Genomic DNA, 26,753 nt, shown 5'->3' with positions numbered 1-26,753 from the left:
CACAGCCATGAAGCTATCAGAGACCTCAATCCCAAACACAGAACTCCTACAGGTTCCTCTTCTCATTATTTACTTAGTAATGATAATAGTAGTAATAATAATTGAATATATATATATATATATATATATATATATATATATATATATATATATATATAAAATAGTAATAATATTTGAATACATATGTAATGATAATGGAAATAATAATAGAACACACACACACACACAACATATAATGAATGCTTTTATGTTCCAAGAATTGGATCAACCTTTTAAAACTGTGATTTATTTTTAAAATGTATTTTTAAGAATAAGTTACCATTACTATTACTATTCAGATCCACAGAAAAGAAACGGAAACTCAGAAACGTTAATAAAGCTGCCTGAAGTGCAAAAATCCTCCTGCCTCAGCCTCCAAGCCACTGAGATTACAGGCATGAACCATTGAGCCTAGTTAGACGACAGTTTAAATAATAGCTAATGCTTATTGTTCATTTGCTATGTTCTGGCATTGTCTTGTGGGTTCTGTAAATGCAATCTCTTTCACTTAGTACCATAAATTTATTAGACAGGTCATGTCTCCCCAGTATTTTAAGGTATACGACTTAGTCTCTCAGTGTTTAGTCAAAGACTGAGGTAACTAAGTTGGTTAATGATAAAGCTGTATCTCAAATCAAAAACAGTATGACTTCTCCTTTGCGTTAAAGAAAAACAAATTCATCATTAATTTAATTTTGAAACACTCATTCATAAGTAATTTCACCTCACATTTGTTGTTGTTGTAGTTTTCCAATGCATTTTCATTTTGCTTGGATTGATGACCAAAAAAATGTGTAAGATGGTTTGTCTTAACCCAATTTTACAAATACAAACACTGAAACTTAGAGCCCTTTCCTAAATTTAAACAACAGAAGAGCCCAGGCATTCCCAAGATTAGCTCAGTTTCCACAATATCACCATGGCTTCCTAGCACAACTGCAGCTGACCCTGTGAGAGAACAATTAATGCTTCTCTCTGATCCTCTCTCCGTGTATTATTATTAATCCATTCATTTTAGGGATTTGGATAAGTGTTCTGTATATCCTTAAAATCATTAGTGTTTCCATGACCAAATTATGGGGAATAGATGGGGAAAAAGGGGTAGGGGGGAGAAAATGTGTTAGCTCACAGTCTGTTCCATGAGGCTAAACCCCACTAGAACATTCAACACATATTTCTCAAGAGAGCTCTCTTGTCTTGATATAACTAGTGGGTAAATTTGCAATAGACTTGCATTATTCTTTTTTCAGAGGTCAGTCTATCACTTTAATTCCTTATTATCCTTTATGTTTTCAAGTAAATCACAGACATATTCCAGCAACAATTGGCTTCTCAACTAATCATTCAAAAAATTCAGAATATAAATAGCCAGGCTAAGTCTGGGCATTATTGATCCTGAATGGAAGGAGGTAGGATGTGGCTATTTAATGGAGGACATATTTATTTTTATCTCCTCCTTTCTTTCTCCCTCTTTCCCTTTTTATTTTCATTTTATATATTTTTTTTTCTTGGTTGAAAAATGTTTGGGCTTCCTGAAAATTAAATAGTTTTGGTGAAAGAGATATGATCCACCAAACAGAGAGTTAAAATTAAAAAAATAAATAGGACAAATACTCCCCCCATATATATGTATATATATTTAATATTTATAGATATTTAAATTTTAATATTATATAATATTAAATGAATTATATATTTATATATACAATATCTACAATTTTATTGGAGAAATGAAAGTAATATCAGGGACATGAATCCCCCAGAAAATGTCTTGAGTGATTTGGTATCTGAGTCATCACTAATTCCTACACAATTTCCCATGCTTCTCTCTGATCCTCTTTCCTGTATAAAACTCTATGATATGCTGGGATATGAGTCAGGTAACCACAGCAAGCCAGACTAATGGCCCAGTTCTTGAATTCATATGGATAAAATGGAGTAGTAAGAGATCCCCACTTCTGTCTTAATAGTAATGTTACCATAATTTTGATCTTTGTCCCCAATACCAGTCCATTGATGAAAACAGGGTTTTGAGAAAAAGTGGGGGGGGGGGAGTTTTATTGCTTTGCTAGCAAAGGAGAAAGAAGCACAGGGGGTTCCCATCCCAAAGACTAGTACTGCCCATTAGGGAGAACAGAGGTTTTCTTGTTTTGTTTTGCTTTTTTTTGTACCATGGATTGGATTCAGGGGCACTTAATCACAGAGCCATATCCTCAGACCTTTTTTATATTTTATTTAGAGACAGGTTCTCACTAAATTTCTGAGGATGGCTTTGAATTCATGATCGCCCTAGCTTAGCCTCCTGAGCCACTAGGATTGCAGGCATATACCACAGCACCTGACTGACAGTTTTTTTTGTTTTTTGTTTTTTTTAAGGATTCAAAAGCTAAATTACAGGTGTACTCTGACATGGGTCCCGGGTATGCCCTGATTGTGGGTTAAAGTTCACTTGCTAATTTGGGATAGCCATTTCTTAGATCTTCTGGTGTCATCTCTGATGATGATGAATTACTTAGTTTCTGGGGTGTGTGTGTGCTCAAAGACAGATACCTTGCCCCAGGATAGTAAAAAACCTAATCCTGTTACACCTCTCAACCCCAGCTTAGGGAGGAGGAATGGGAAAAAAGGAAAAGAAAATATGTCCATTTTAAAATAAGCCGCGGTGGCAGAGTAGCAAGGTCTCTATTCAAAACATGAGGAGAATCACTGTTACATAGAGGGATTCTATCATCTATCTATCATTCATCTATCTATCCCTCCATTTGTCTTAAATAATCACTTCCTTTACAGATATGTTTTACTGTACTGCGTGTTCTATATTTTTTTGCTTATTTAAAGCTTTACTCTTCCCAAATCTTGATTGGCTTGTGTCATGTACACTAGATCTTGTAGTTTGCTTAAAAGACTGGTCCCTATCTGATACCTTGCTAGGTAGGTTTATATCAGAAAGTTTACAAAAAGAAAGATTTAATAAAGATTATTAAATGAAGGAAAGAAGATAGCTAGCAAAAGAAAACAAGTCTAACAGACTTCAGGAATGCACCCAAATCTGAAGACCTGAGCTACTCAAAAAGCTGCTGGATCGGGAAGCTTCCTACTGAACTGTGAAGCCACTGCTATGGCTGGCTGCTCTAGAACTAACAAACTCTGGCACAGTCTACAATAGCAAACATGATACCCAAATGCCCTGCCTCTTGCCACATGTGACTCTTACTAAAGTGCAACTGTTGGGCAAAACTTCAATCACATCAAGACCTAACTGCAAGAGAGTCTAGGAAACAAAATTTTACATTTTCCAAACTCTGTGCACTAGTAGTTGCATGCTGATCCACCATAGCTGCTAGAGTGACTGTTCTTTTTTCTATCTCATTGAAAGTGATTATTTTTATTTTAAAATATTATTGAAAACTTTACTGGGGTAAGGTTGAGATAAAAATGGCTGTATATATTTAATATTTTTAGATGAGTTCTGAGATAAGTATACACCATGTAGACATCACCACAATCTGTACCATAAACCTATCCACTGCCTCCAAAAGCTTCCTTTGCCTTCTTTATTACTATTTATGAAAAGAACACACACAATATCCTCCCTTTTAATATATTTTAAGTATAAAGTGCAGTTTTATCAGCTAACAGCCCTGTGCTAGACTTATTCATTTTATTAGTAACTGAAATTTTGGGCCCTTTGACTAATATCTCCTTGTTTTCCACTTGTTTAACACCGTGGCCATCGCCAATCCATTCTCTGCTTCTGTAAATTTGACTATTTTCAATTCATCATGTAACTGGTATTATCCTGTAGTGTCTGTCTTTCTGCATTCAGCTTATTCCACTTACCACAATATCCTCCAGATTTATCCATCTTGTTGCATAAGGAGAGATTTCCTTCTTTCTCAAGACTAATTTCCTTCTTTTTACAATAAAAAGAAGAGACTAAAAAAATCCCAAAACACACATTTCCAGGAGTCAATGTTGAACCAGTTAAATAAATCAAAGAAAAAAGTATCATGTATTTGATGAACAACTTGCATCTTCTTTTAAGAGCTCTTAAGAGTAAGAGCATTATCTTCTACTTGAGCAACTGGGGTATCAAAGATATCCCTGTTTTAAAAAAATACTGAAACTAAATTGATTACTTGAGATTGTAATTTTGGAAGAGAATATAAGGTATCATTTATTCTATAAAAGCAAAATTTAGTTGTTATAGTAAAGTATGATTTTAGTTCTTGAATTTGGAAGAAGACTATTCCAGACCAAGTGGCTCCACTGAGAAAGCTATCAGACACCACCCATATCTACCTTCAAACCCAATTTGTAAAAGGATAACCAGTGAAGCAGGGACACAAACAGAAAGACAGCAGAGTTATGCAGGGGCCAGGTTCTAACTGCAGGCAACCTGTATTGGCAATGATGGCAAAAGATTTTATTTAACCACAGGTCACTCCAGACTCCATTAGTAGGAGGTTTCAGGGTCTTATATTGTCAACTAATGAAGCTAAGCTATCCTTGGCAAATTTAGAGTCTAGACAAATTTTATCCCTTATATTTCAAAAGATTACCTCCTAGGTAGTGAAAGCTACAAGAAACTAGAGCATCAAATATTAGTACTTCAGAGCTGGGTTTGTAGCTCAGTGCCTAGCATGTGTGAGGTACTGGGTTCAAGTTTTAGCACCACATAAAAATAAAATAAATAAAACAAATGTCCATCAACAATTAGAAAGAAGATTAGCACTTCAGTCCCCATAGAAAAGTGAGCTAAGGTCTATCTCACCTTTATGGTAACTTTGGAAGTTTGTCCCATTGGTGGAAGGAAGGGATATTAATTCATAACAGGCAGACAGAGGCATTGAATAAGAAATGAATCATTCTGATTTCCATGAAATATCTTGAAAACACCAAACTCACACTGAGTCTAGGTACCCCCTGCCCTCTGCAATAGGCAAAGGTAATGAAGTCTGGTAATGTGAGACACATTTCTTCCCATTTATGTCATGTAACTGGTATTATGCAGTCTCCACCCTTCCTGTGCTATTCTTCTCCTGTGCACCTACCCTGGCACAAACTCACACTCTCAGAGCTCTTTCTGCTTTCTATTGTATCCCCTAAAACTCCTAACACATGATAAGCAATCTTTCCTGTATGTTTATTATCAGTACAAGGGGCCTCTTCCAACTAAGTCTTAACTCACAAATCCTCTTTAAATTGTTCTCCCTTTATCTCTCTCAGATGGTTGTTACTCAATGTCTGCACTCTAAATACTCAGATTTAAAAGGTGAGTCTAAAAACTACTGGAGCCCCCAAAGTTTACTCTTCTACTTTCACCTGGGTACCTTCTAGGTTTCCTCACTACTTTCACCACCCAAAAACCACTTTATCACAGTCAGTCATCCTCTGAGGCTTCTGATATCCAGATCATAGACTTCTGCTTCATTCCAAAGTCTGCCATCATCTTGAGGGTTTTCAGAATACCAATGGAGACAGCCTACCCAGCTTCCTAATGCCAAGCTTCTTAACATCCTCAAATTTAATGATTTTGCCTCTATTTTCCCCTTCAGTTTTACACTCCCTGTCATGATAAGCCTTTTATCATGCAGAATTGTGCCATTTATAAAAAAATAAACTGAAAAAAATCTTACCTTTAAAAGTATTTATTTTTATCCAGTTCCTTACCTAGAAATTCCTATTTTACCTGAACTTTGACCTCATCTAAAACATATAAGTCTTGATTTCTTCATTTTTTTTCATATATCGACTTCCTTCCATCTTTATTCTGTATGCAATCTAAATCGCAAGTTCAACAGTTACCACTCCATTACTGATATTTCCAACTCCATATTGTTAATTTGCTTTCATCACACCTGTCTGGCAAACTCCCAACATTGAAATTAGCCCAATTTTCTACTTGCTCCATTCTTTTGCCAAATCTGCTGAGTACCGCTAAAAAGATTCACATACACTATGGTTCTTTTTAGTAGTTTGGTTCCACTATATCAATTGAGATCCTGGACGCTCTTCTACACAAATGTTTCTACTTCTCCCTGGGCATTCCACTTTCCAACTCACTTTAGGGGCTCTTTCTCTTTTCCTTGAGTCATCTCTTCTATCACTTCCAGTATCAGGTCATTACAAACATCAGCCATTTGTGGGATTTACCATCTCATTGATAAGTCAGTGTCAGATTTAAACTGATTTTTTTTTTTGGAGATGATACTTGGGATTGAACTCAGTGTCTCTCAATCACTGAGCCACATCTCCATCCCTATTTTGTATTTCATTTAGAGACAGGGTCTCACTGAGTTGCTTAGCTCCTTACTTTTGCTGAGGTTGACTTTGAACTCAAGATCCTCTTGTCTCAGCCTCCTGAGCCACTGGGATTATAGGAATGTGCCACATGCCTGACAACTGTTTGATTTTTGATGCTTGTATGTACTTTCTATATTCTAATATCCCTCCATATTAAATGTCTCTTCCAATGGGCTATATTTTGGCTCCTTAGCACACACACAAAAAAGTTTAACATTCACAAGACAGTCTTGGATGTGGAGGCACAAGGAAAATGAGACAGTTTAATGTCTTTCATAAGCTTTTCCTTTAAATAGTATACTCAGATATCCAGGACACTTAGTCTGTGGGAGTCTGAATGGGATAAATTCACCAGGAAAATACATTCTTGGCCTCCTAGAGGCATCATGGAACAGAATTGGCCTTGGAATCTGCCTGTAAGCCAGGGGCCCCTGACCTGGCTGCTTAAGCTCCTTGTTTATAGCAATAAATTCTGTAAAGGAGCTGATGTCTCCAGATTCAATGCTGATCTTCAACACGACTTCTTTATCGTTAACTGGGTAATCACTAAACCCCAAGTCTTTTCTCTGGTCAAGGACTTTTTAGCAAGACATGAATGGAGAATCTAAAAGAAAAAATGAAGCAAAACATTCTGAGATTACAGAAAACACCCACAGTTACTTTGGGTTCCAAATGTTAGGAATGGCAGAGGGAAGAAAAGGTCAGAGAAGAACAGAGACAAGACTGAATGTTTTATAAAGAAAAAGGCAAATGTAGGGAAACAATTAAACCAAAATCAATAAAAGGAATCCAAACAGCAAGGATGACAGAAAAAAAGAAGAAAGGAAAGAAAAATGAGATATATGGGAAAAGAATAGGGAAACTGAATTCTTACCTGGCATCTGGCATGGGTTGTAGAGAAAATGTCAGCTTATGCTTAAAACTCTTGTTCTGGAGCAAATACTTGAGGCATACTTTTCCTGTAGACTCAACTGCTGAAAAATTAGAGAAGAGAAGTGATGGAAGGCAGACATGACCAGACAAATGATTGGAACAGTGACACCTCCCCAGCTCAGCACATTAAAATTTGTAAGTAGTAATCAGATAGCCCAGGAAGTCAGAGACTTGAAACGATGGGGAAGATGGTGGGCTGGCTCTCCCTGGGATTTGCAGTTTTGCTGAAATGTAAATCTACTTACCAACTTTATTGAAATTGTCAGGGCAGTTGCTAATCTGCCCCACCTGCATTTTACCAATGAGCAGGCATTTATGATTAACCTCTGATCTTTAAACATGGCTGTTGGTTCTGAGGAAAGCATGGTAGCAGGCACACCAAGAGGCAAATTCCAACTCAGAGAGATACTGCATATAGCTGTAGAGAGTACTTCAGGGACCTAAGAGCCTGATGGAAGAAAGGGAACCAAATAGGCAGAAACAAATAAGGATGAAAAGGATACCCACAATTAACTGAATGTTTCTTATGTATCAGGTGCTATGTGACATAACACATGTTATGCCTAATTCTTAATGCTATCTTGAGATGTGGGTATTATCTCTTTTGCTTTACACATGAGAAAGCAAAGGTTGAGAGATTTAATAGCATAAATGTGAATGAAGATATGCTAGGGGAAGTTGATATCCAGACAATGGAACTAAAGAAGACAGCAGCAACTGGCAAAGAACAGTTTAGAGCTGGGTGCAGTGGTGCATACCTGTAATCCCAGGAGCTCAATAGGCTGAGGCAGGAGGATCATGAGTTCAAAGCCAGCCTCAGTAAAGAGTGAGGGGAAGAGGAACTCAGCGAGACCCTGTCTCTAAATAAAATACAAAATAGGGCTGGGGATGTGGCTCAGTGATTGAGAGACCCTGAGTTCAATCCCCAGTACCATCAATTTACCACTAAAAAAGGTCCTGAAGCACAGGTCTGGAGTCTCAAACATGACAGCCAAAGCTCTTTGTTTCTCTGAATTTGTTCTTAAATACAAAAGACTCAACCTCTCTCAGATTCTTATTTCTTGTTTTCCAACTAATTGGGCCATATTCTAGATGTACAGTGGTCACATTTGTATGAGACCACACGTAGCCCTACTAAGGACAAAGCCCAGGCCTTTGGGAAAACGCACACTGGAAGCAAGTTGGGCTCCTGCCCTTGCAGCAGTGTCCCCCACTCTGCGCTGTACTTGGTTTGGACTGCCCAACTCTGGACACAGGGCTGGCCTCTCAGCTTGAACTGCATCCTGGCCTTACCTGTGATGAACTCTGAAGTGCCCCCTGTCACCTGGGCAATGCTTTTTATTAAGCTGGTAGAGATACCTTCTGCAATACCAAGTGAGAAACATCTGCAATTATAAATAAATGGGGTTAGACATGGGCACTCAAGAGTGGACTTACACAATTAACAAGGAATGGTGACAACTACAGGATAAGTTAATCTACTTCCCTGATGAGAACTGTAATAGAAGCCATTCACGGAACATGTTGTATATTTAGGGAACTTTCAAATAACCTGAAATTAATTGTAGAATTTAATCATGCTGAGTCTCTTCAGCAACAGGTTTCTCTTCCATTTCCCAGATAAAAAACTGGGGACCTGAAAACTTAACAAATCTATCCACATCCATATCCCTACCAAATGGTCAACATGGCACTAAGCAATACACTGAGCAGAACATTACTCTAAAATGAAAGAAAATAGAGGAACTCTCTTTGTGTACCTTCCTGGTGCTATTAGGGCACTGGATCTGCCCAGGAAGGCCATTCTTAATATATGGCCTTCTGATCTTCAGTTGGAAAGATCTTACTGTGTCCTACTTTGTGTGCACCAAAACATACTTAACCTGTTGATTTCCCAAATAAATATATCTATGAACAGATAATGCCTTGGTAATACTAATATAAGCATATAAACAGCAGGAAAAAAATAGTTTCTATTGTGAATTAATATTATGGATTAAATAATGTTATAGATTTATATAATATTATAGTTTTATATAACAAATCCTTTTTCATTTGGGTTAGTGTGAGTCATCATCCTCAAATCTAGTGACATCACATAAGGATGAATGCAATTAATTTGGTATCATTCTCTCTGAAGACCAAATTCTGCCAGCATCTTGATGCCCTCACTGCTGCTTTTCCAACATGATCTTTGAACTGTCCCCTATGCTATTTAGAGTGCTTACATGCATAGTTTTACATTATTTGCATGTATGAAATCAAAACTGAAACTTTTTTTTGATCATAAATCTCTGCCTAGAAATCACTAAAATGTTCTGTGTGGATGAAAATAAGACAATAATTATAATAATAGCAAAAATTTATACAATACATATTTTGTGTTGAGGACAATTCCTGATGGAAACACTGGTATTATGAGACTCTAGGTTGCAAGTGGCAGCACTGGGGTCTGGTCACCTCAGCAAAAATCACATTCGGATTGTACCTGTGTTTCTCGTGGTTAAACTGAACTTTTTAAATTACACCAAATGTTTCAGCAACTTCTCCATCTAGGAAGACAAAAAGCTGTATGAAGTAAGAAAACACACATTAAACTTTAATTTCATTGTAAGATATCAGAATTTGCCCTTGAAAGCCCTACTTGCTTCATTCCAGAGACTCCAGCGCTCTTCAAACAGACATGCACACCAGTGGCACTGCACAGCGTCCTCTCAGGTCTGTTAGTAACACGGGATTTTCAGCTCCTCCACACACTGACTACGTCCAGGCTTTTTGGGAACTCCACAAAGGCAATACAGACTGAGTTTAGTATTACAAGATAGAGCCTTCCAATTATACACCACATTTTAAAACTCCTGCAGTGAAGCTCAGGGACTGATTTTTTCATTTTCTCTGTGTCCTTCTGTTAAGTCTGTTCCAATTCCTACCCGCAGGGGGTGACCAGGGATGGAGGGCTTTCTGTAAATGTTCTGAAGTGGTGCCAAGATTTCAGTACCTCCTAGATCCTTGCTCATGATCTTAACTCTCTTCACCTCCTCCTCCATTGTTTTCTGAGTATACTTCACACTCTTCTTGAGAGAAACAAATACACCCAGGTATAGAACAGCAGTTGGACATTGCACACAGCTGAGAAATCCAAGTCAAATAGTAATCCCACCTGAAATCCCCAAAGCCTAGAACAATTCTTCAGTAATATCTTTAAAAATATAATCCCTTCCTTTAAAGGATTAATTTTCTGGTCTTTTCAGAAACTTATGGAGAGAATTTCTCATAGGAAGATTCAAATTGATAGATGTTAAAATAGCATCCTATAGGTAAAGCAGAATCAGTGTTTCCTGAAGAGGAGAGAGGATGAGGAGAGAGTGAGAAACCTTCTCAGACCCTGCCGAGCCAACTCTTAGGACTGCAGCCTGTCACCCTGACTTCATGCCACATTACCTTCCAAGACCTCATAGTGGTCATGCCTGCTGCTGGTCAGATGAAGAATAGCCCTACACCTCCAAATGCACCCCACTTTAATGCCTCAGATTCATCCTTACTTGACTACCTGACTCAGGAAAAGGAACTGGATTTACCTGGGCTGCCTCTATGTGTGACTGAGACCCATCCTGGTTATTCATGGGACACTGCATACTTCCTGAGCAGACCATAAGGAAGACAAATTCTCCATAGGTCATTGAATGCCTCATCTTCAGGAATGTCTGAATAGACAATCACCATGACAGAAGGATCTCCCACTAAACTACCTATACAAAAGGGACAAAAATCCTGTGAGAAAAAAAAGGGCAAGAAAATTAAAGCCACCACAAAACAATTATAGTGAACTCAAAATCTCAAATCTAAATTTCTGTGTTTGATACTTATACAATATTAGCTTGTAAAGGGCTTTGGCAATTGAGGCATAAACACATACCAAAAGTAAGGGAAGGGTAATCAACCCTTTTAACAGTGTCCCTGGAAGCTATTTTCCTTGTAGCTTAGCAAATGAATAAGACACACGAAATGAACATTTTCCAGCATTTGCCAAAAGAAGCAGGTATGTTTATCTGCAGAGGCATATCATATCAAACCAATGGTAATCTTATCACAAAGGTCATTGTTTGAATCTTTAATTATAGCTTTGAAAGAATGATGCTCATATGCATAATTTTGAAGTTAATAAATTACAAGAGTATTTATAAGCAATATACACACCAATGAAATTCCATGTATTTGGTAGAAAGGACACACTGACATTCTCCCGAAGAGAAGAACGTTCTTGGGTTCATGTTGACTTCAAATAGCTTCACATAAACCATGGGATGAGGGAGAACAGAGCAGACCACCCTGAGTTGATAAACTGTTAAAGCTATATCTGATTTTATTTTTATGTGTGAATGAAAATTGAGGCTGGAATTAAAACATCATTATTGAGATGGAAATGAAATGAGAATGGCTGGTTTATATCCAATCCACTTTTATAGTTCTGAGAATATAAGAGGATATGGAATCATGTAGCATTATTGTATTTTTACAAACTGAATCTAGAATGGTAGAATTAAATTTTAGAAGCCTGGGATTCAACATGATCCTGGAACCTGTTTCAGTTTAATCTTTTATTCATGGGATACTCTACTAATCAAACAGGCTACTGAATATAGTAGGTATCATCCACAAAATATTTGATAAAGACTAGTTGAGAAAATTATGTATTCATAATCCAGACATCTAGATATATAATGTTGCATTGGTTTTGATTGTTGAGGGCCGCAGCCGAGTCGGGATGACGCATGGCATTTTTGCCAGAAGTAGTGGTTGAGAGGTGACGCCAGCGAGCCATTAAGATAATGACTTTTAAGTTCTCGCAGAGTTCCTGTTGAGTTCCAGTTGAGCTCTCGCAGGGATTCCTGAAGAGTTTGTAGTGGTTGGGGAAGTGCCAGAGGAGGGATTTCCAGTTGGTGATTGCTAGAGGAGCCACTTGGCGTTTGGGAGCGTTCCTGGGGAGCGTGTGTGGAGTGTGCTGGTGGAGTTCAGAAATGATGTTTGTTCCTTAAGAGTGATTCAAGATTTGTGCCCAGCCAGACTGCGGCAATTGGTGGCCTGGGCGGGGAAAGCCTGAAGTTCGGAGGTAAGTGAAATTGCTCGCCCCTGAGGGAAGGCGAGAGAATGGGTGACCATTTCAAAAAAAATGTATTCTTGTTTTGATTTGTTTTCTTTTTGTTTCAAGCTGCCTATCCCTAGAACTTTCTCAGGCAAACTGGGAAAAATGATTGGCTCAAGGTTTGAAGTTGTTCGGCCCTGAGGTAGAGATAGAGATAGACCACGAAAATACATTTCAAGAAAATAGGAAAATTGATACAACGATTTTCTGTTCCATTTTTGTTTCATTCTGTTTTTGTTTTGTTTTGTTATGTTGTTGGGTTACATTATCTTTATAGTAGATTAGAAATTAGTAAAACACAAACCAAAAGAGTGTTAAGTAAATTGTTAAAGGTTCAGATCATGGAAAAAGACATTTTAGATCAAGTAAAAGAGAAGGTCTCTCGAGCTAGTCAGACAGAGGAAGAAAATTTAAAGGAGGAAGAACTATCAAGGAAAAAGATACAACAGGAGGCTGCTGCTAACACTTTTCTATTACCAGAGGGCATAAGTGTCCAACCAACTGCTCCACCTATAGAGACAACATATCCTATGGGGCCCCCAACCCCCATAGTTGATAGATGGGATCCAGAGACAGGACCTCAAAGATTGGCTTGCCCTGTATTTGAGCAGGCAGGGGGGCAGTGAATTCACTGTGCTTTACATTTCAAAACAGTGAAGCAGTTAAAGGAGGCTGTAACAACCTATGGTCCCCAAGCACCCTTCACTGCAAGCATGGTCGAATCCATTACCAATTTGGACATGATGCCAGCAGATTGGGCTAGCATGTGTAAATCTGTGCTAAATGGAGGACAATATTTGTTATGGAAGGTTGCCAATGAGGAATTTTGCATGGAGACAGCTAGGCGAAATGCAGCAGCCAGTTACCCTCAAAGAAATTTAGATATGTTGTTAGGAAAAGGACCTTATGAGGGTCAAAGGCAACAAATTGAATATGATCCTGCTATATATTCATGAATTGCTGCAGATGCAGTTAGGGCATGGAAGACTTTACAAGGACATTGAAATTTACAAGGTCAATTATCTAAGATAATACAAGGAGCTAATGAACCTTATGCTGAATTTGTAGATAGGCTTATTCAAACAGCTACCAGAGTTTTGGGGGACACAGAACAAGCAACACCATTAATTAAACAGCTAGCCTTTGAGCAAGCAAACAGATGGTGCAAGGAGGACATTAAACCATGGAAACATGGAGATTTATATTAAATTATGTAGAGACATTAATGAACAAGGGCAAGTCTTGGCAGCTACAGTACAACAGGCTTTAGATGCCAGGCCGAAAACATGCTATAATTGTGAACAAACAGGACATTTTAAAAGGAATTGCCCCATAGGAGGAAGGTTTAGCAAAGCTGGGTATCAAAGGAGTAGGATACCGGGTATTTGCCCACGATGCCATAGAGGGAGACATTGGGCTAATGAATGCCATTCTCAAACCACCATAGAGGGTACTCCATTATTACAAAACGGACAAGGACCATGTGTTTACCCACGATATCATGGAGAAAGGCATCTGCCTCCATTGCCAAAAAACGGACAGGGGGGCCCAATGCTCTGGGCCCCATGACAACAAATATATGGGGCACTGGAGGAACCCAGCAACACCATCAGGGTAGTGCCCAGGACATATTGTCCATTATATCTCTCATCATACAAACCAGAGGAAGTGCAGGATTGGACATCTGCGCCTCCGCCAGATCAGTACTAACTCAAGAGATGGGAGTTCAAATCATTCCCACAGGGGTAAAAGGGCCTCTTCCCCAAGGAACAGTAGGCTTATTATTGGGACACAGTTCTTCTACGCTAAAAGGACTTATGATAAGTCCTGGGTAATTGTTCCCGATTATGAAGGTGAAATAAAAATTATAGCCAGTTCTTCAAGGGGTATACCAGTAATTTCACCAGGAAATAGAATAGCACAGTTGTTAATAATACCCAGCCAGCATGATAAATTTTCCAGTAGTACTCTAGAAAAAGGTTCCAGGGGATTAGGCTCTACAGGTGTAGATTGGGCTATGCTGTCTTTAAATTTAGATTCTCGCCCCATGCTAAAACTAAATATTCAAGGACATGAATTTAATGGGCTACTGGATACAGATGCAGACCTTAGCATCGTATCTCGTCAGGAATGGCCGAAACATTGGCCATTACAACAAGCCACTCAAACACTTTGAGGCCTGGGAGTGGAGACTAATCCCCATAGAAGTGCAATGGTATTAGATTAGAAGGATCCTGAAGAATGTGAAGGAACTATACAGCCATATGTATTGAATCATCTTCCTATAAATTTATGGGGATGAGTTGTCCTAGACCAGTTAGATTTGACATTAACAAATAACATCAATCCAAATGCGCCCACTATTAGGGCTAGACAAGGTTTTAGGAAAGAAAAAAGATTACGAGAACAAAAACAAGGTATAGCAGCACCAATTCAAATAGATCAAGGAATAAAAAGACATGGATTGGGTTTTCAGAAGGGGTCACTGGGATAATAAAAATTACTTGGAAATCAGAAAGGCCACTATGGGTTCCTCAGTGGCCCCTGACTAAGGAAAAGATACAAGCAGCCATGACCTGGTCAAACAACAATTAGTGGAGGGACATATACAACCTTCCATATCTCCCCATAATACTCCCATTTTTGTCATTAAAAATAAAACTGGTAAATGGAGATTATTGCAAGATTTAAGAGCCATTAATAATGAGATGGTTATTATGGTACCTGCTCAATCAGGGATTCCTCAATGTCTGCTTTGCCAAAAACCTGGTATATTTTAGCTATATATATTAAAGATTTTTTTTTCAATTCCTATTCATCCTGAGGATAGTAAATGTTTTGCATTTACTATCCCTGCACTGAATCATGAAAGTCCTGATCAGAGATATGAATGGAAAGTACTCCCTCAAGGGATGGCTAACAGCCCAACTATGTGTCAAATTTATGTTAACAAAGCAATCCAGCCACTTAGAAATCGAAATCCTGAACTACAAATATTTCACTATATGGACAATGTATTATTAGCACATAAAGATAAAAACACATTGCTAGGATGTTATGCCACACTTACAAATTTATTAAAAAATTATAATCTAGAGATAGCAAAAGATAAAGTACAATTAAATTTTCCAATTAATTATTTAGGAGTTCTATTATCCTCAACCATGGTCCATCCACCAAAAATTCAAATATGAGTAGATCAACTCAAATCACATAACAACTTTCAAACGTTATTAGGAGATATAAATTGGATAAGGCCTTATCTAGGCATACCAACAGGAGAGTTGGGACCTTTATTTGATATCCTGAAAGGTCCATCAGATCCAAATTCACCCCCCATGTTATGCCTGAAGCAAAAAATGCATTAAAAATCATTGAAACATATATGGAAAATATGCATTTGGATAGAATTGATGTAAGTTTGCCTTTATTATTTATTGTAATACCAACAAAAAATATTCCTACAGGAGAATTTTGGCAAGAAGGTCCATTATTCTGGATACATTTATCTTATTCTCCTAACACTATTCTTATTAGGTATCCTGAGGCTGTAGGACAATTGATACTCAAAGGAATAAAAGCAGCAAAGGGAGTGTTTGGAATTTCTCCCAATAAAATTATTACCCCATATACTATGGATCAAATTGATGAGTTAGCTAATGAGTTAAATACTTGGGCAATAATCATGTGCAAATCTAATGTTTCATTTGATAACCACTTACCATCTAATCCTTTGTTTTCTTTTTGGTCTTCTCATCCTGTAGTTTTTCCAAAAATGACAAGAAAAACACCTATCATGAATGCTCCAAATATATTCACTGATGGGTCAAATAATGGTACAACAGCAGTAGTTACCCCTGATCAAACTTTTACATTTTCAGTACCCAAACAATCAGCTCAAAAGGTAGAGCTTAATACAGTATTACAAGCTTTTGTGAGGTTTAAAGATTCTGTGTTTAATTTATATTCTGAGAGTCAGTATACAGTTAATGCTATAGTATCCCTTGAAGATGCTGGTAGGATTTCCCCTTCCTCTACTGTTTTCTCTTTGTTATTCACTATATAAAGTCTAATCTGGGACAGAAAAGATCCATTCTTTATAGGACATATCAGGGCACATACAGGATTGCCTGGAGCCCATAGTTTGGGCAATGATTTAGCAGATAAAACTACACATGACATACATATTTTCTCTACACTAGAAGAAGCTACAAATTTCATAGAAGGTTTCATGTCAATGCCAATACTTTACAAAAGCATTTTAAAATAACTAAGGAACAAGCTAGACAAATAATAAAACAGTGTCAAAATTGTGTGACCTTTTTACCACAAGTTAATCTTGGAGTCAATCCTAGAGGACTGATACCTAACCATATTTGGCAGATGGACATCACACAATTGCCGGAATTTGGAAAATTAAAATATTTGCATGTTACAGTTGATACTTCTTCCGGATTTTTGATGGGCTCCCTTCATGCCGGAGAAAAAACTAAAGATATTATAGCTCATTGCTTAAAAAATTTTGTCACTGTGGGCATTCCAAAACAGTTAAAAACAGATAATGGTCCTGGCTATACCTCTACCTCTTTTAAACAATTTTGCTCATCATTTGGTATTACTCACATAACAGGAATTCCATACAATCCACTGGGACAAGGCATAGTTGAAAGAGCTCATCAAACTATTAAAATGTACTTATTAAAGCAAAAAGAGGGAATTGGAAAGGGGTATATATCCCCCAAAGATAAACTTAAAATAACCCCTTTTACTCTAAAATTTTTAAATTTGCATTCATCAGGGCTTAGTGCTGTGGAAAGGCATATGTATTCAAAAAATGTACATAAGCCTAAGGTACTTTGGAAGGATATTCTAACAGGACAATGGAAAGGTCCTGACCCAGTGATTGTCTGGTGTTGGGGTTCTGTTTGTGTGTTTCCACAGGGAGAACAGCAGCCGATTTGTATTCCAGAGAGACTCACCAAAGTGATTTCTACAGACCAAAAAGAAGATGATTTGACTCAAATCCATAACAGCTGATATCCAGAGCTCCAGCTTGGCTATTCTTACATCTGCAACAGTGATTCTCCCACACCTGGAGGTTAATGAAATATGAACACCATTAAAACCTATTTCAAATGTAAAAAACCTTGGGGCTTTCTTGTGGTAATACCTTCAGACCCATTATGCAAGTTATAGGAAAAAGGATGGGATATCCAAAAAAGAGTCAAACCCAGGTGGTAATCAGAATGTCTTTTTCAATATCTATTTTATTATTGCATTTTCCCACATCACGAAGTTCTATTTTATTTTTTGAGCTCATACAGACCTAGGTTAATGTTTTTCTGATCAGTTCTCTTTTTTGACTGTGGAGTTTTTAAACATTGCAATGGAGATTTCACCTGTGTAAAGCTACAAGGGCTTTACTATTGTCTTATGTGTTGTATGTTATGTGTGCACACTTGTGTTTTGTGTTGTATGTCTGTATGTGCGTATGTCCATATATCATATATGAGGAGCGCTCATGAAAAAATTCATCCAGATATTTTTTTTATTCACGTGATTTAAGTGGTTTAATTTAAATTGGATAAACAGCTGTTGAGGATTGTTTTAATATGTGAAAAAAAAGGAGATTAACAGATCTGTTTTTTTACTTTCACCTATCCTTTTCATTATATTTAATAATTCTGTTCAGGATAATGTAAATTGTTCAGAAAATTGTTTTCTTAGTACCTGTTGGAATGTTACATAATTTCTTTTTTAGCCATCATTGCCAGAATTCCTATCTTCCTCCCAGTGCAGGTGAAGACAAAGATAAAACCAAACTACAGCTTCTTCGATAGCTATCACAGTAAACTGTATAAACTGATGCATCAATGAATAATAACTCAACAAGTAATGCTCAATCAAGGAGTCAATTTACTTTGGGAGGAAATGGACATATTGATAGATTCCTCTGCTTGGAACTGCTTGCAGAACTTTCCTGGACTATGCATAACTTGTATGCATTGTGAGCTATCTGTTGGTGCAGCGAATTGTGGTAGTGCTGGCGTATCTTTGCAGATGGTGTCATTGGTGGTACTATTTTTCCAAAGGAGCTGTCAATTGGCTTGGTGTCATGGCATTTCTGTATCCTCCTCCCTTCTGCTAGTTATGGTCTAAAATTTTGGGGCCAACAGAGGTGAGGCAAAGAACCTCACCCCCCCCACACACTGGTGCAAAGGCCAAATTTGGGGGCCAACAGAGATGAGGCAAAGAACCTCACTCCCCTCCACTGGTACATAGGCCTATCCACAAGTATGGCTGTATGCTGAACCAGTAGTCAGTAACGGGTAAGATTCATTTGCAGTGGTACCAACCTAAGACAGGAGGCTGACTCCTTGAGGTCAGCTCATCAGATGGACAGCCTAACAGGTAAGGTCCCTAAGCCACATTGCTTGTTGTTTAATTAAACAGAAGGGGGGAGATGTTGAGGGACACAGCCGAGTCGGGATGACACATGGTATTTTTGCCAGAAGTAGTGGTTGAGAGGTGACGCCAGCGAGCCATTAAGATAATGACTTTTAAGTTCTCCCAGAGTTCCCGTTGAGTTCTGGTTGAACTCTGGTGGGGATTTCTGAAGAGTTTGTATTGGTTGGGGAAGTGCCAGAGGAGGGATTTCTAGTTGGTAGTTCCTGGAGGAGCCGCATGGTGTTCGAGAGAGTTCCTGGAAAGCGTGTGTGGAGTGTGTTGGTGGAGTTCAGAAATAAAGTTTGTTCCTCTTGAGTGGCTTGTGATTTGTGCCCAGCCAGACTGCGGCAGCATTGGTTTTGATGAGTAAGATATATTCCTTTCTGTGACAAGAGACACCTAGGTATTGTTGGGCTGGCACTGTCCTGAGAGGTCAGAAAGGTTGAATGGGACTGAGTACATATGAACTGTTCAGAACACCACCAGATACATGGTATGCACTGCATGTATATTGTCTACTAAAACTCTTTTAGTTTCCTTCAAATTATCTTTAACTCCAGAAATCTCTGCTTTCTTGTTTTCTTTCTTTCATTCTTTCTTTGCTTCCTTGTTTTCAAAGAAGGTGTTTCAAATCTTAACTTTACTACTTGCTATCTCCAGTTTCCTCATCTCTAAAATCAAGGTAATAATATCTACATCATATGATTTTTTTTTTCCTAAGTGATACAATACCCTTATGAATCTTAGCTGAGGACTCAACTCATATTGAACTCTTAATAATTTTATAAAATTATTTCTAAAAGTTATTTTTATGCAGTTATTTTTAATTAAAATTTTAATTTTAAAAATATATCATTTCCTTAATATAGTAAATTCTTTTAAGTTTTTTTAAAAAATGATGTATTGTGCTTTCCCCTCTGTACTGGTATGCTTTATGTGACACAACACTAAAATGTTTTTACTGAGTCAGGTTACCATTCCAAGATTTCATTTGCTTCCTTGTGGGTAAGTGTACAGCAAATCAATTCGACCAAACATGTGAGCTACAAAGCTGCGCCTGAATGTCATTGCTGGAAGAGATTCATGAGACCTATAAGGATGTCCTTGATGTCCCTCTGTGGGCTATAGAACTGGCCATGGGAGTAGATAAGAACATCTGCATGGGCCTAGAAATATATCAGACAAGAAAAGAGACAGAGATCTCAATCCTTATCTTCTAAAATTGAACATTATGAAATAATGTTCTGAGAACCAATCACTAGTAATATATTTCACAGGTCTAAAGAGCTCACCAATAGGAATCAAACAAGATAACTAATGTACAAGGCAGAGAGTGCAGCTTCATGAGAGATGAACTGGTTATAGCAAACATTTTTGAGGTTGGGACCTCATCATGGACAGCTGGCCCTAAGGAATAATGGTTGCCAAGTGAGGCCACCCAAAGAATGCCACTTTGCAAGTTCAAGTGTATGAAATTACCTTGGCCACACATCAGTAATGAGAGCCTGGGATGGCTTGTGGAAACTGACTCCAGAGAACTGTCTGCACAGCGGTTGTATATGTATAAGCATGAGTCTAGTCCCAACCATGTCACTGTCCCCAACAATGCCTCCATTCCAACCATGTGGAAAATGCTGCTGGGTGGCAGTATCTTTCTAAGAATACTTTATGGCTGCTTCACCCCAGTACAGGCATCCAGGAAGGCCAAGAGAACAATAGACTGACTTGGTTGTACCAATTTTTGTTATTAGGAAAAGCACATATGTGTTCAGAAAGATTTAGATAATAAGAAAAATTAGGGAAAAGTAAGAAACTGAACTTACTAAGACACTAAACAGTTTAGAAATTAATAATTAGGGCATTATAAAATTTTAGAAATGGATAGTGTTGATTGTGGTGAAAGATGAATTAATTAAAGTCACAGAACTGTCCACTCGAAATATTTAAGGTGTTAAATTTTATTATTTGTCACAATTTTAAAAAAAAAGAAAGAATTTCAGAAATATTATATGTAGGTATGAAGAATCTATCAATAAGTGTTATTCACTGGGTTAAAAAAAAGAAATTAAGAAACCAAACATTGTCTTAATCTAATCCCAAAGACTATGTTCATACTTCCTTTTTTTAAAAATGTTTTTTCCTATGGCATATGTATTTTATAGTGGTAACCTGCTTGTATGACTTATATCTTACTTCCAGTTACATGGAGGCCTTTCTTCCAAATTATTCCAAGATGCCCATGTATAATATTTCGGTAACTACATATTAACTTATCATATTAATGAGGACACAGCATAGTGAATGACATAATTTTAATCATTTAACACTTGATGTTATTAAAATTGTTATTAAAATGTATCCAGTGTACATTTTTATTTGTATTTAGATTTATTTCCTTAGGTAACATTCCAAAAATTGCAGATACGAAATTAGGCATTTATTTAGCTATATATGGCAAAATTTGTCTTGAAAAGATGGACACAAAACATTTTGTTCACAGTAATCTATGACAGTGCCATATTCACTATATCTTTTGAAACATGAAGCATTATATTTGCAAATCTTTGATATTTAAAAATATTTATTGTCATATGCTCATTTTATTTGCATTTATCTTAGGACTGATCACTGTTACATGTGTATAAATGCCTGTATTTTCTGTTATGAATTATTTGTTCACATTATTCATCTAACTATCTACTGCTTAACCTTGCCTATAAGACAATGCCACAGCGTACATCCAAGACAATCTCTTTGTGTGCTGCAGTGACGCTCTTTCAATATTTCACTATAGTAGGTTTAGCTGCTACTGGATAGAAAATGGAAGTGGGGATATTTGAGACTGATTCTAAGGCAGTCATCTGCCAAAAGGGGAGTACAAAAGGAGAAAAAAAGTACCTGGCTTCTTCTCAGGCATCCGCATCTCCTCAGATACTCGGGGGCTGTGCACCTCCCTGTAGTAAACCAGGAGTTCCATGTCCCTGTTAAACTTGTGTCCTTCAGCCAAGGAAACCTGAGTTGGGGATTATCAAGGGAGTCAGGTTAGAACATCACTCTTTGCTGCCTGGAGCTGAGGACAGAGCTGAGGGCCACAGGCTTCCTCCACCTGTGACCATGACCAGGAGCAGAGGGAGAATCAGGAGAAGACTCAGCACATTAAACCTGGGTGAGGAGGGACCACAGTGCATCCCACTCTGGGTTAATAGGGAAAAGTAAGAACCACCTGGGAAGGGCTGGACAAAGTCAGGACCCAAGGAATAGGGTCCTGGCAACAACAGTCCTCTCTTACTGATGACCTGAGCAGAAGTCTGATCATCTGCAAGGAACTCAACAGCGCTCAAGGGGCAGTTGGAGTGGACCCTCTGGATGCCATGCTGGGAGCTGATGGTGGCAACCATGCTGAGTGTGCAGGGCAGTTCCTCCAAGGGGACTTGAGGAGTTTTCATATCAAGGCAACTATCTTTAAGATGTTCTACAAAAAATTACTTTCATTCTGCTTTCCTTTCTAATAGTTTTGGCACACCCCAAAATGAAGAAAAAAATTCCCTATTATGCCACCCCAGTATTCAAAGGGGAGAAGGTCTCACCAGGGAGATGGTATCTAGGATTCAGCATGGCTGGGAGCACATAGCGCAGGACCCCATCAGCGTCCAAGGGCAGCTCCTGAACATACCTCAGGGTGAGCTCCACCTTTGACCCAGGCTGGAGTTTCCCCACATTGTATCATCTCTGGAGTATGAGTCCTCCTCCAATAAGTAGGCCTCCTGACCCTGGGATATGACACCCTCATAGTTGTGTGGGGCCTAAGGAAAATAGGAGGGATGGGAATGAAAGGTAACAACAAATGAAAAGACAGGACTGCAGAAAATAAAGACTGTTAGAGAAATTAATGGGTCTTGTCAATTTCACAGCTGGAGTTTGAATGCCTCTAACTGATTTATCCCTAAATGATTTCAGGAAAATCAGAATTTAGATGTGAGTGAAGGGAAAAGAATCCAACACCAGCACTTTTTTGTGAAGGCACATTTGAATGAGATCTTAAAGAGTTCACATTAATCATTAAAGGAAGGGAGAAGACAAAGAACCCATCTCCTGTACCTCCATCTTGTCCTGTAATTCTGCCACATTTTCTTCCCATCCACCAAGTCCTAAAAGCTAAAGACATCAAAGTCTTTATCCATTGATTACATAAAGGAGGCTTCCAAAGGGACTTTCACCTCATTCTCATAGTTTAAGGTTGCAGACACACTGGCCACAAACTCATGGATGGACAAGGTCACAGAGATGCTCTTCAGTGCCACTAAGGATAGGTCAGCTTTCAAGAGTTGGACAAGCTCTAATAGAAGGCCTCTTGCAGGTCAGGGGTTGGGCTAGCACTGGTACACAAGGGTTGGAAATCAGACTTACCTGGCTCCTGTTGGAGAGTGATTAGGCCACAGGAGCTCTCCATGCTGACACGGTGATCTGAGGAAAAGACACATCATGAGCAGAGTGACATTTGGGTGATATGCATCCAAATATTAGTACATTATGAACCTCTCTCTTGCATAAGAATACATTCAGGAAGTTAGGGTTGGATCTAGAACAAAAGGAGGAGGAAAAGGGGACAGAGTCTGATAGTTTGGCTCCTTCCAAATGACAACCCACCCCAGGAGTGAGGGTGGGTGATGCTGTATGATTCAACAAGGTTCACTTGAAACCTCTTGAGGATACTTAAAACAGCAATTCCACTTTTTCAAAAGCTCAAAAGTGTGTTTAATACATTGTTCCTTTAGGAATATTGAATAGATCCTGTGGTAGAGCAAAGTGAGAATTTTAGCAGTTTAAGAGCAGATAGGCTATGGTTTTGCACACTGACACATAGCAACTCTGCTTACTGACATTTAACCATGGAGGTTTGAAGTGGCTAACAAGTAACTGTAACAGATAACTGCAGTAACAGAAGCAGGAAAAAAGTAGTGGGAATAGAACAATCCCCCTTTAGGATTAGTGCCATAAAAATCCCTAAGCTATGTGAGCTGAGTCCCTAGATTGTTGACAAGCTTGTACCTATATAAGAAATGTAGATTGCACCTTCCAATAGAATTGCACCAACTCCCTTACCTTGAAGTACCCCAAATTTGTTTATATATAAAAGTATAAGCCCTATTATGCTTGGGGCTTAAACATTGGGAATTATCTCTCTGAGCTGTGGTGCTGCTAATAAATTATTGCTTCCAGATCTTGGTATTCTGACCCTCATTTCCCACTATACTATAATAACCTTAATCTCCCTTGAAACTCAGTATTATCTTTCCAAAATAATAACCATCAGACCTTCATTTCACATTTGGATTAATATATGCAAAGTTCCTACATTAGTATTTTTAAACAACTGGGACAGATATCAGCATTGTTCCTGTTGTCATTGTTACTATTATTCAATAAATATTTACTGTTAATCATTATGAATCATTCTATTCAGACCTCCATGTAGAAAGCATCTTAAATCTCTCCTAGATCTTGTATCATATACCTTGTGACTTTTCTTTTACATGTCACAGTTTTTTTTAATTCCTATATCCAAATTATTCTAGTATTCAAGTAGTATACATGCAACATGTTCCATATTTTAAATCAGACTGTCCTTAACATCCCTCTCAAATTTTATAATCATTTTTGAGGTGCATTCATGTAATTTGATACATATCAACAGAAATACAACTTATATACCAAAAGCATGATTTAATGGCAATTCTTTTACCCAGGGGGCCCACAGATGGGTTTGATCCTAATGCTGAATTATCATGCTCCTGGGAGTCACTTTGAGTCCATTCTGCACTGGATCATATGCTAGCTTGCCTGTCCCTGATCTGACACAGTGTGACTTGGGCTGCCATCTGCAGGACCAACAAGGGCTTTAACTAAAAACAGGACTTAAAGCGTTAAAATGGCATCACCTGGAGCTCAGAGCATGCTGGAGAACAATAGCACACATGTGCTTATCCAGAGCCCTGGACAGAATATAGAGAATGCCATGCTTCCCCAAGGGACCTGCAGGCACAAAAACAGGGGCTCTTTCTGAAATGATCCCTGCCCAAGCATTCTGAAGCTTTGGGTAAAACTATTTGTAAACTCACTATACTGATCCAAATCATTATTTAAAGCACATATTAGGGTGATGATTTTGCTAATGATGAAATACTTGTCTAGAACAAATAAGACCTTGAGTTGGATCCACAGAATCACAAACACGCACACATACACATCCACATCCACACCTAGAATAACAAACGAACAAAACCTCCACTTTAACAAAATTGGAAATCATGCCCATGCTGATTATCCATGTGATATCACTTGTATTTCCTATGCAACAAGCCCTGTTATACAAATCCACAGCAATAACCAGGCTCCTCATTCCAAATATGTTATTACAGGCAACTGAATAAAAACAGTGCATTGTAAAACACCCCACATTTTGAAGCAACACAAGAGGAAAGTAGCAGGTTAGAGAAGAGGATAACATGCTGAGGAAAAGGGCTTCCAGGATGATCCTTAGATGGGACAGTTAGAAGAGTCTGGGCTAAGTCAGAGAAAGAACATTTAATAACACCCACAGGAAACTTAAGGCAATAGATTCACACAGGACCAAAGCAAACCAAAGACTGACAAAAATCCAAGCTCTCAGCTACCCAGGAGAGAGAGCTTCTCTCTCAGCCTGGGAGCTCTGTCTGGACAGGACATCAGAGATGCAAGAGTCTGACAGAAACAGTCACAGGCAGGCAGGGAGGGGAAGAGTAAGAGAATCCAGTAGACCACACTGTAACAGCCTGTTATGAGACGGGGAAAACCTGGGCCAGCCAGGACTCTTTGGGCGGCAGAGTGGGGCTTGCCCAGAATCAGAAAGTGATTCAATTTTCAGTCCTAGATTCTCATTGCCCAGATATTTACAAAAAGGGATAGCAGCAGTCTCAGTTTCTACATAGATAGGCTTAGAGCTTCAATGGTTGAGTTGGGTGGAGACTTAAAGCCAAATTTCAACAGCACAAACATACACAAAACTGAGAAAACATCACCTATCCCAGGAAAAAGCTGGAGGAAGGGAGAAGTAGAGCGATGGAGAGAAAGAAAAGCAATAGTAAAATGGGAAAGGTGGGGATTATCAGAAGATGAGGAAATTTTCCCTCCAGGCCTTCCCCCAAGATTCCCCTAAACAGTAAACTTGCAGAAATCCTGGGGAAACACACCAGTACTAAGTTCCACACGCTGGGGCTTGCAACTAGAAGTCAGGCACCAATAGATGTAAGGACAGGGGAAAGGGAGGTAAAATGGGAGGCTCAGGCTTCAGGTGCAGGGGTGGGATTCTGTCTCAGTGCAGGCAGCAGGGTTACCTACCTCCTCCTGAAGTTCCCAGAGCTCTGAGCTGATGAAAAGTGAAAGCAACTGCAGTTATATTTTCACAGGAAGTTCTGCCCCCTTCTAGGGATCAGTTATAAAGTAGCAACTATATCACTAAGGGACCTACTGATATTTATTAAACAAATACTTGAACTTCTGCTCTTCTTTGGATCATGTAAAAGTCCCCAACATAAGAATATTTGCTTTTTTCATCTGCCTGGTGTCTACAAACTGTAAGAGAGATACACAGAGAAGGGGCTGTTTTTTTCTGGTGAAAATGCTGCAAAAGTAACATTAGCAATGATATCAGATGCTAAATATCCCTGTAACAAACTTTACCAAGGGCTTGCTGCTGTGCTGGCCCTGCTAATAGAAACATTGTGGGCATGTGTCATTGATTCCCCACCTCTAACTTCAATTCTCTGTCTCTGCACGATACCCAGTGCTAGGGCTGGGTACACACTTCTGCTTTGTTGAGATAGCATCCATTTTCTAAGGTCTGCAT

The 26,753-nt window shown here is 38.5% G+C and overlaps 1 pseudogene; it reads right to left on the bottom strand.

The window, feature by feature from the left end:
* Nucleotides 1-6,608: 6,608 nt before the first annotated feature.
* LOC143387062 (von Willebrand factor A domain-containing protein 5A-like) lies at nt 6,609-23,318 on the bottom strand (annotated as a pseudogene).
* Nucleotides 23,319-26,753: the final 3,435 nt, after the last annotated feature.

This window comes from Callospermophilus lateralis, chromosome 2, assembly GCF_048772815.1.
Source record: "Callospermophilus lateralis isolate mCalLat2 chromosome 2, mCalLat2.hap1, whole genome shotgun sequence".
In the NCBI taxonomy this organism is placed as follows: Eukaryota; Metazoa; Chordata; class Mammalia; order Rodentia; family Sciuridae; genus Callospermophilus; species Callospermophilus lateralis.
The sequence above is the reverse complement of the archived record's forward strand: the minus strand, read 5'-3'. Positions and strand labels throughout refer to the sequence as shown.